This window comes from Pteropus alecto, unplaced genomic scaffold (assembly GCF_000325575.1).
Source record: "Pteropus alecto unplaced genomic scaffold, ASM32557v1 scaffold177, whole genome shotgun sequence".
Classification (NCBI taxonomy): Eukaryota; Metazoa; Chordata; class Mammalia; order Chiroptera; family Pteropodidae; genus Pteropus; species Pteropus alecto.
Window position 1 is genome coordinate 3,713,832 of NW_006442207.1, and position 10,633 is coordinate 3,724,464.

Below are 10,633 nucleotides of genomic sequence, written 5' to 3' on the forward strand. Positions count from 1 at the left end.
GGAAATCAGTTTATTTGAAGGAACTACAAGTGTGGTTGAAATATGGTATGTATGTTTGTGTGGATGTGTGTGTGTATGTGTTTGGGTGGTGAATGGAAAGGGGGAGGAGAAAGACGGTTGGAGTAACAAGTTTGAAAAGACTGTGACAACCAAAGGTGAATTATTAATTATGTAGCTTGTGTTTGTAGTAAGGGCAGGAAGATTATAATGGGAAAATGACTGAAGACAACCTGCCTATCTGGGCAGATCAATGGATTTCTTGTAAGAGAAAACTTTGCCGAATAACCGTTTGAAAAATATTACAAGCCAATTTCTGACTTCTGCTTCTAGGTGGAGTATAGCAGGTCATGGCAGGCCAGTGTTTTTGCTGTAAAAACTAGGGAGGAAAAGGATAAGTTACAAAATTTATAGTTTAAAAGATGAAAAGCTGTGGAAACAATGAGTACTATGTGAATTAAAATTCCAAAGAGGGAAGAACTCCTCCTAGGTGATAATCTCTGGCCATTTTCTTCCCTGGGGATATTTGCCAGTTCTGGGCAAGGATTAAGAATTGGGCTTGGCCTGGAAAGGGGAACCTCTCTAGGAGAAAGAGAAACAAGTGAAGCTTTTGGTGTTTGTTTGGGGCTGGCCTGACAGATTGTGAACTAGCAGAAAACCAAACACCAAGGAGCATTTGCTGGTTCCTAGATGATGCAGGACACTAGGGGACATGGCTGGAAACTTGTAAAAGGCTGAGTAAAATATCCCAGTTTCGTGGTACTTGGAAGACAACGTCTCACTAGAAGGAGAGGTCCTGCCCAAATAACCAGTTACCCCTTTGAGACATTTGCTAACTATTGAAACTTCTTGGAGTCAGAGGGCAAAAAGCTAAACTCAGAAACTTTAAAAGGAAGAACTGACTTCGAAAAAAAAAAAAAAAAAGACAGATACTAAGCAGGCTCTCAGTGAAAAGCCAGGAGGCCACCTCTGAGAAATAGGGACAAATCACAATCCCTGTTTGGGCTGAGGTGATCTGCCTATTTGATGGAAGATGACATGATCTGAAGCCTCTAGATTCTTTTATATACAATGTCTTGCATACAATCAAAATTACAAAATGTGTGACAAGATAGAAAACTATGACCAATAATCAAGAGGAAAACCAGACAATACAAGCAAAGCCACAGATGGTTACATGTTAGGGTTAACTAACTTTGAATAGAACTATGATTACTAAGTTAAAGAAAATGTGGGAAAGTAGATGAAAAGCTAGATAACTTCAACAGAGAATTAGAATCTATAAAAAAGCATCAAATGCACCTTCCGAAAATGAAAAATATACTATACGAAATGAAGAACGCTTTGGATGAGTTTAGCAGACAAGACACAACAAATACAGAGTTACTGAATCTGATGACAGGTCAACAGAAATTATCCAAATTGAGACACAAAGAGAAAAAAGTTAAAGAAGAAAAAGAACAAAGTATAAGAGACGTGTGTAACAGAAACAGTCTAAAAACAGTTTACACATTTATGTGAGAGAGGGAGGGAGAGGGAGAGAAAGAGAGTGATAAGAAAACAGGATGCTCCAGAAGAAATATTAAATAATAACGTCTTTGGGAAGACATTATCCCAAAGATATTTTAAAAGACCACTGAACCCCAGGCAGGGTAAAATAAAATAAAATTACACATGCATAGCATAGCAAAACTATTGAAAACTAAAGATGACAGTCTTAAAAACAGAGAAGAAAAAGACAATTTACTTTTAAAGGTCAACTGTAAGACTAATTTTAGTCTTTTAAACAGAAACTAGGGAAAAAGAAAATGGAATAACATCTTTACTGCTGAAAGAAAAAATGTGGTAAAAGATGTCACTAATGATTTAACCTGCACCCCAAATTGGATTTGTTGTCTGCCATCTCATACTTAGGACGTGTATGGGATCTTTGGAACACTCTTCACCACTCCAAGTTACTTGGCCTCATACCTTTTCAATATTATATAATTTGGGGCTTCACTGCCATGTGGCATAAAGATCATCTGTGCCAGGTTATGCAAACTGTAGCTTTCTTCTCCTCTAAGGTGATGTTTACTTTTGTACTCCACTGGCTTGGCTCTGCAATCAAATCATAGCATCAGTGTAATTTTCTCATCAGGACTTGACATTGCTTTGACCCTCCCTATTAGCAAGAGCTTTCTGCCTGTACATTAGGAATACTGCTTGTACTAGAAGCCTCTATTCTAATTCTGTAACATATAATGTCGAGGATTAGAGATTTTGGACATTTTTCAGGCGATTGTAAACATTGGATTTGGCGTTTAGTCACAAACTATAGACCAGGTCATTTCTGTCATGTCACTTAGGAATTTCCTACACTTAAAGAGTGGAGACAGATGGAACGGTTCCGTCATATAGAAGCAGTGCCATCATCGGGCCACAGGTGCCTTTTGGTGTGATTTAACATATCTCAACAGTGACCGAGAGGGTTTGCAAAATGTGTGTCTTTAGTACTTACATAGATTCATCATAAGTGAATCAACAGTGAACACGTCCCGCAGCTACTCCACTTTCCAGACTCCCGATGGTGTTTGGAATGAGCACCCAGTATTTATTGGATGCCTCACCTCTTTCCTGGAACTAAGGAGACACGAGCCAGCATCAGATGAGCAGTCCTGGGTGATTAGAATGAACCAGCTGCCCCTCCCCATCAGATGGTCCAGTGAACATCCAGAGCCCTTCTTCTCAGGCTGCATGAATGCACTGTGTTTCTTGTTCTTGTTTGTTTGGTTGTTTTTGTTTTTTGTTTTTCGGGCACTGGTTCCTTGGATGGGTGCCTTTGGACAGCTAGCACTTTTTTTGCCTGACTCCTGCTAGGGACTAGAATCTCTTCTTATGCTGCCTTGAGTTCCTTGTACTGATTTCCCTTAATGATGGAGCTTACATCTGAAATATTTAACATCTCTGCTCTACCAAATCCTGCCGCTGGCCCTCGTTTTTAGATTAGAGACCATTCAACTTTCACATTATCGCTGGATCTGGACTTGATTACTCATTCCTCTGTTTTTACTTTACCTCTCCATTTTCAGTCCAATTTTCCTCTCAATTTCCTCCCAAGTTACTGCCAACTTCTGTGTAGCTTTTCCAGCATGCTGCACGACCAGCCTTTAATCCTCTGCTCCACAGTAGCGGTTTCATTATGTTAAGGCACCCCACATAATGATAATTAAAGAGTTTACTATTTACTAAAGGATAGAATAGAAACCATTCAGAACATAATTCCTAAGAAGCTAACTGATATCAAACACAGCACTATACTCTGCCTTCCAACGTCCATTTTAAGTGTGAGATCACTTAATTTTCTTAGATGCGGGCACAGTTAGGAGGCTGAGATGAATTGAACACAGGTTTCAGAATATAAGTTGTGGACTATTAGATGGTGTCTTCAATCATTAGTTCAGAAGCTCCCTAGATGAACTGCAGGACCCGAATGGGGATAGTGAGGGGTAGGATCCACGAAACATGCCCGTTATCAACCAAAAAAATAATTCAGTGGTCTATATTAAAAAGTCCTTTCATACATTCTTGCACTTGCATTTTACAATACCCTTGTAAAGTGGTTATTATTTTTATTGTGTGCAGTTTGAACCCAACAAATAATAGTCATTTGATTGCGTGTTTACCACATACTGGATTAGGGTCACATATTTAACATTCATTATCTCATTGAAGCCATAAAAGACCCCAAAGAGGAAGCAAATGTTTTTCAGATGAGGAAGCCTGAGGGTTCGAGGAGCTGTGCCTAAGGATGCAGGAGCAGCAAGCGAGAGAGCCGGGATGTTAAAATGGCCAGCTCTTTATTGTACAGTTTGGAAGTGACTTGCCTAAGGTCTCCCAGCTAGGAATTTTTGGGACTGGAATTGAGCCGAGGGCTTATGATGATTTATTGTTCATTTTTAAAAGCAATTTTATTCACGTAGCATACAATTGACTTATGTGAAATGTAAAATTCAGCGGCTTTTAGCGTATTCACAGAGCTGTGTATCTGCCTTAGTCGGCTCAGACTGCCACACAAAAAAAAAAAAATACCATAGATTGGGTTGCTTACACAATAAAAATTATTTTAGCTCTCAAGGCTAGAAGTCCAAGATCAAGAACCAGCATGGCGGGGTTCTACTGAGAGCTCCTTTTCTGACTGATTGATGGACGGCAGTCTTCTTGCCATGTTCTCACGTGTTAAGGGGAGAGAAAGAGAGAGCAAGCCCTCTGGTGTCTCTTTTTATAAAGTCACTAATTTCATCATGAAGGTCCCACCCTAGGAACCTCATCTAAACCAGTTATCTCCCAAAGGCCCTATATTTAAACACCGCGACATTGCAGAGTAGGACTTTAACATAAATTTGGGGGTCACAAATCAGTTCAAAGCACCTGATTTCTCAGGTCAAAGGCCCCACAATGACTAGTAAGTGTCCTCTGTTCCAACCCAAATTCTCTAGAGAGAGAATTGGATACTCGGCCTATGTCACATCCTGACTGCAGTGCAGTCAGCTGTGGCCATAGCAGATCGCTACATAATTGAGTGATAGTGTGGTTTAACCCATTTCCTAGTGAGGAAAAAAAAAAAGTGCAGCTCGCTGCCAGCATTAATTAAATTTTACATAAACACACTCTTTGAGGCTAAAGCAAATCTGACTGGTTTTCAATGTGAAAATAAAATATAAAAACAGTTCTTGTAGTTATTTCTAAACAACTTGTCTCTAATCCTAATGTAACAGAAATGTATACATAGATCAGATTCATCAAATGAATCTTTGGCTAACAACTATTTGAGAACGATGTTAACATCTCACGTAGGAATGCTGCGTTTACTAGGATTTGACATTTTCAGCAATGGAGAATTACTATATTTCGTAAATGGAAATACCATTACTAAAAACAGAATGCTATAAATAGAACGATGTCATTTGTTTCTAAAGACTATCAATATACTGGAGCGATACGAAAATAATAATAAAAGCGCGATATTTCATGGCAAACTTCGGGGGTAAGATTAAGACTGTAATCCATGAGTTATCTTGGGCTACATGCTGCAGCCACAAAGTGCTGCCGGTGAGTATTCTCGGGGCAAACGGGAAACGGGTTAAAGAATTCTATTGCTTAAAAAAAAAAAATTTACCATACAGTATTTATTCCTAAATGATATATTTTCTAGTTTGGCTTGTTTGTCTTTAAGATTGTTATTCTCCATTCTGTGGGCGAATAAGTTATCACAGATCAGTAGGATGCCTTTACAGCCTGTTTTGAACTTTGCTAGGGTAGATGGAGTGTGTACCTTTTACTCCAGCAGTATTTTAACCTTCCTGCTAAAATGTGCCGTAGATTATCACCAATGAATCACCACGGTCTCTGGTCAGAACTCCAATATCTCCTAGCCCTGTGTGAACCATACAAGTTGTTCAGCTTTCAACTTTTTGTTCATTTTACCTACACTCATGGAGCTTCACCTTATACATTTGCAGCCTGGTACTCGGTGAAGCCTCAGGAGGACTCTCGTGAAGTCTTGGATCTCTTTCTCTGCATAGTTTCTTCTGCCTCACGACTTGATACTTTGTCCCAAAACTTCCAGCTGCCTCAGCCTCCCAGGACTGTGATCTCAGTGTCCGACACGAAGTGAAGTCACTGAGCTCATTTGAGTTTCTCCTCCCTCCATTGCGATCCGCAAATCCACTGCGATCTGCAAATCTCCTCTAGTTAAAAGCGAGGATATTCATAGGACTCACCTTATTTGCTTTCCCTTTTTAAAGGATCACTGTTCTGAGCTTCCTATAGCTCCATCTCTAAAAATGCTTGTGTATTTTATTTATTTAGTTGTTTGATATTGGGAAGATAAGTCCAATTCTTGTTATATCATAATGGCTAGAAGCAGAATTCCAGTCCACAGCCTCTTTTAAACACCTGCTCTGTCTGTAACTGTCTGTTTCTATTTCTAATTTTGTTCATTTTGCCTTCTCTTTTTTCCTTAATGTATTTTACTAAAGGTTATTCATCTTATTGCTCTTTTCGAAGAAAAGATTATCCCAGTTTGTTATTTCAAATATATCAATATTTACATTTACCTACATGTAAACAAAATTTTTTCCTCATTCTTTCTTCTACTCTCACACCTTTAAACAGGGGTCATTTAAATATATTTAGGTATTATATGTTCTTATATACAAATAATGTAGAAATTCCTTTAGTGATAAACACAATATTTGTTTATCTTAAAATAGCTTTATTTTACCCTCATTTTTGAAAGATAGTCTTTCTATGCACTTTTAAATGAATAGTTATAGACATACCTTGGAGATATTGCAGGTTTGGTTCCAAACCACTGCAATAAAGCAAATATCGCAATAAAGCAAGTCACACAAATTTTTTGGTTTACCAGGGCATATAAAAGTTATGTTTACACTCTGCTGTAGTTAGTATGTGTGCAATAATAGCATTTTGTCTGGAAAAAAACAACAACAAACAACGTACACACCTTAATTAAAAAATACTTTGTTGCTAAAAAGTGCTAACCATCATCTGAGCCATCATTCAAAATGAATCATAATCTTTTTGCTGGAGAAGGATTTTGCCTCAATGTTAATGAAAATGAAGCATCTGTGGAGCGCAATAAAATGAGGTATGCCTACGTAGTCTAATCAGAATTCTATTGTCTTTTGGTTTTCATCATTCCCTTCAAGAAGTCTGTTACAAGTCTGTTATTTCATTCTAGGCTATGTCTTTTCTCTTTGATAGTTTTTTTAGCTCAGTCATTAGTATTCTTCAATTTCAGTGCAGTGTATCTAGGTCTAGATTTGTTTTTATTCATCCTGTTTAATATATGTTGTATTTCCTTTGTCTATGGATTTATGTCTTTCTGTAAAAATGTCCTCAACTGTTATTTTTTTCAAATGTTGTCTTTTCCCTGTTTTCGATTCTCTTAGGACTCCTGTTATTTATACATTAGACTTTCTCATCCCTCTCTGTATATCTTAACCTCTCTTTTGTATTATCTATCTCCTAATATTTTGAAGCTGTATTCTTAGTAATTTTTTAATATTAACCTTCCATTTCACTAATTCTTTCTTTGGTTCCAATTTTCTGTTTTACGTACCATTGAATTTTACAAAAAATTTAAATAGTTGATATTTTAAATTTCCATTTGTCTCTTTTTTGAAACATACTTGGCATTTTTGGTAGTCTCTTGTTGGCTCATTTTTGTGATGGGTATATTTTATTACTTATTATTTATATATTTAATCTTTTATATTTTTTATCCAGCAATTACAATACCTGAAGTGCCTAGTATCTGTATCTGCTCTGTGTTGTTTCTGCTCAGAGTGGCTTGTTTCCTTGTGAATTTGGTAACCTTGATTACTGCCTCATTTTTAGTTGACCATCTGTGGAATCCTAGAGGTCTCAAATGGAAATGCTTTTATCCAAATAAAATTTTTGTTTGCTTCTCTTGGGTGCCAGGGATACTACTGACCTGAGATCTTTTTAACCCCTCTTTAGTGTCTTGAATTAATGAAGAGTCTCAGATTTAGCCTCCCCCACCTTGTATGTTGTCCGACTTCCCTGGTAGAATGTAAATGTCACAAGGACAGGGACCTTATCTAACTTATTTGTCATACTTTTCTTATTGCCTATCACATGGTAGGTATTATAAAGGTATTTGTTGAAAAATTATTGAGTACTTTAGTCTGCCCTTTTTTACTTGAAGTTATGTAAAAAAACAATTATTCTCATGCTATTCATAAGAAGTTTAGGTTCAGCATTAGAAGTGATGGTGAGTCAGCAATAGAAAAGCTGTGGGAGTAAGAATCCATATTCATTTGTTTTAAAAAATTACTAAAGAATAGAAAACACTAATAATGTATATTAATTTTCCCTCCATTAGAAGTCGAAAGGATATTTTTGGCAAGAGTCAAATAGTAACTTATCTTTTTGCAAATACAGACTGGAATGTGTTTCTTCCCATTAAACTTCTCTTTGTCATTTCAACCGAGAAACTATACTTTCTGACTTCAAAAAAAGTTGCACTTAACATTTCTGTTAAAATTTCTTGCACCTTAAGTTTGCTTTTACAATGATTCTAAAGTAGTTTCAATTATTTTAGATAAGAAATTTGTTAGGATGTTCAAGCTACTAAAAGGAACTTGGTTACCATGTATTTGGAAGAACTGTTTTCAGATTTCTAAGACTATAGGAAGAGTTTCTAGGATGATGTGATTGACCCTAAAAAGCATTTCAAAGTATCATAACTCTAAAATATAAGCAAATCATCTATATTTTAAAATCTGAGTTGATACTTAACCTGAAGAAGACTGAGGTTAAATTCATAGGGAAACCTTTCTTTAGCCAGAGTTTGTCTTTGATAGTAAAGTTACCATTTTCCAATGTGCCAGTCAATCAGGTACTGAGTAATATCTGTGTGCCTAACAGTATTGTGTAAGGTGTCTTATTTCAGACTTACAGTTATATATGAGTATGTTTTATGAGCCTCTGTATAGCCTGTTATAAGCATCTTAAGGATAAGAGTAAGATCTGTTCGTTAGTAGGCTTTTGCATTGTACCTGTGGTTCTGGCATGAGGTTATAAGGACCAGAGTTATTGTGGCTGTTAGAAAAGGTCCGGACATTAATTACAAGGACAAAAGTAGAAAGAGACATAATTCTGGGATCTCCCTATCTTATTAGTATGATACCTGGTATAATACACACTCTGTAATATACTTCCAGAACAAATTCAGTTCACAAAGCTATCCAAATCTCTGATTTTAAGGAGTTAATATCAGCTGGGGATATAGGAAACACATTAAATAAGTGTAACAACAAAAACCATTAATTAGCAACACAAAACAGTATAATAAGTAAAAATAGGTGGTTCTAAAAATACAGGCTACAGAAGTTGAGAGAACGAAGAGCTCAGTGTGGGTTAAGGTAGCTGGTAAACATTACACGAGGAGGTGGTATACCAGTTAATTTGGGGGCGGGGAGGAGGCATTTGAGAAGAGTAATAACAGTGATGGAGAGGAAATAGTATGTATTATTATGAAACAGATAGGAAAGTGTTCTGTCTACTACAAGGCATTTGCTTAGGGGAGTAGCTAGAGATGATGCTGGAGAGGTAGGAGAGCATAAATTGTAGAAGACCTTAAAATCTCTGTAGACCTTAAGCTCCCTAGGCATAGACAGTATCTGTTTTGTTCACCATTATAACTCTAGTACCTACTATAGAGACTGGTACATAGTATATATTCCATAAAGTTCTGTTGAATGGGTTAATTGTGTGGATGAAAGTACTTTGAAATGTTGAGCATTTATCTGGAGATCAGTGGACATTCACTGGAGGTTTAGGAGTACGAAGATGTCATGTTATAAATAGCGTTTTATAAAGACTATTCTCAAGGCAATGGGCAGAATGGACTAGAAGGGATGGAGGCTGGATGGAGGGAGAGCAGCTAGGCTATTCATGTAATCACCCTTCAGGTGAGAAAGGTTAATAGTGGACTGAGGATAGTGGAAAAAAGAGTTGTTTGAAGACTGGAACTGGACTGTGATTTATTGGCACGTTTTCTACCTAGAAGACAGTGAAAGGGATATTATCGAGATGATTATCAAGGGATATTTTTGTAGTTGGTAATTAAGTTTGAAAATACCTATTTTCACTGCCTATCTTTTTTTTTTTTTTTTAACAGTACTTCCTTCCCCACATGGTCATTTGATTAGGTTTCTTCAGTGATGCTCAATTATCCACCAATTCTTTTTTTCTAGCGCTGTTATGTCTACCTATTCTTTGAATATTTATGATTTGCCAGACCTATCGTATAATTCCCATCATATAAGTATCGATTTGGGAAGTAACTACATAAAAAATAACTAGAACTTCTATTGTGAAAGTGTGCAGAGGCACAGACAACAGAGAAGGGAGTGAATGCATTTCTGACACGTGGCATCCTTCCACCAGTCTTCCGGGCTGAAGAAACGGCTTGTTCTCCCAAGCTTAGAATCCCACTTCCTTAGTTTAGAACTTCTGGATCTGGTGGCTTTTGTCGTGTTGCTTACTAGCATCAAGCTCTAGCTGATAAACCTCCAGGGCAGTCTGAGTATTTTCTTGTTTTTACCCTGATATATAGATAAAGTGGATTTGTGTAGAGTGTTTGCCCTACTCTCCAGCCCAGCTCTGACTCTTCAGAGTTAATCAGTGAATCAAATGTGTCTCTAGAGGAGTGTCATTTGATTCAAGACAGGATGCTGGGTACCCTGCTCTCCAGGACTTACCTAAAGATTGCTGAAATAAAAGTCCCTCCCATCCCACCTAGCTCACTTTGGGCTCGTGGGTTTCTAATTTTGCTTTGATCCGCAAGCGGACAGCCCAAGGCCTTCTTCCCCCTAAGGGCCAAGCCCCCTCAGGCAAGAGAGGATTTCCTCCCCTGGCAAGGGCATCACTTAGTGGAGGAACAGAACAGCTCTCCTTTTCTTTCTCTGGGACCAAAGCAGGAGGCTAGAAAGCCACTACTAACAGCAATGATATTATTAATTATTATTTTTAATTAATAACGCGGGTTGGGGGAGGGGGAGAGCTGACACTTACTATTGCACGCCCCACCGCGCTTGGGGAC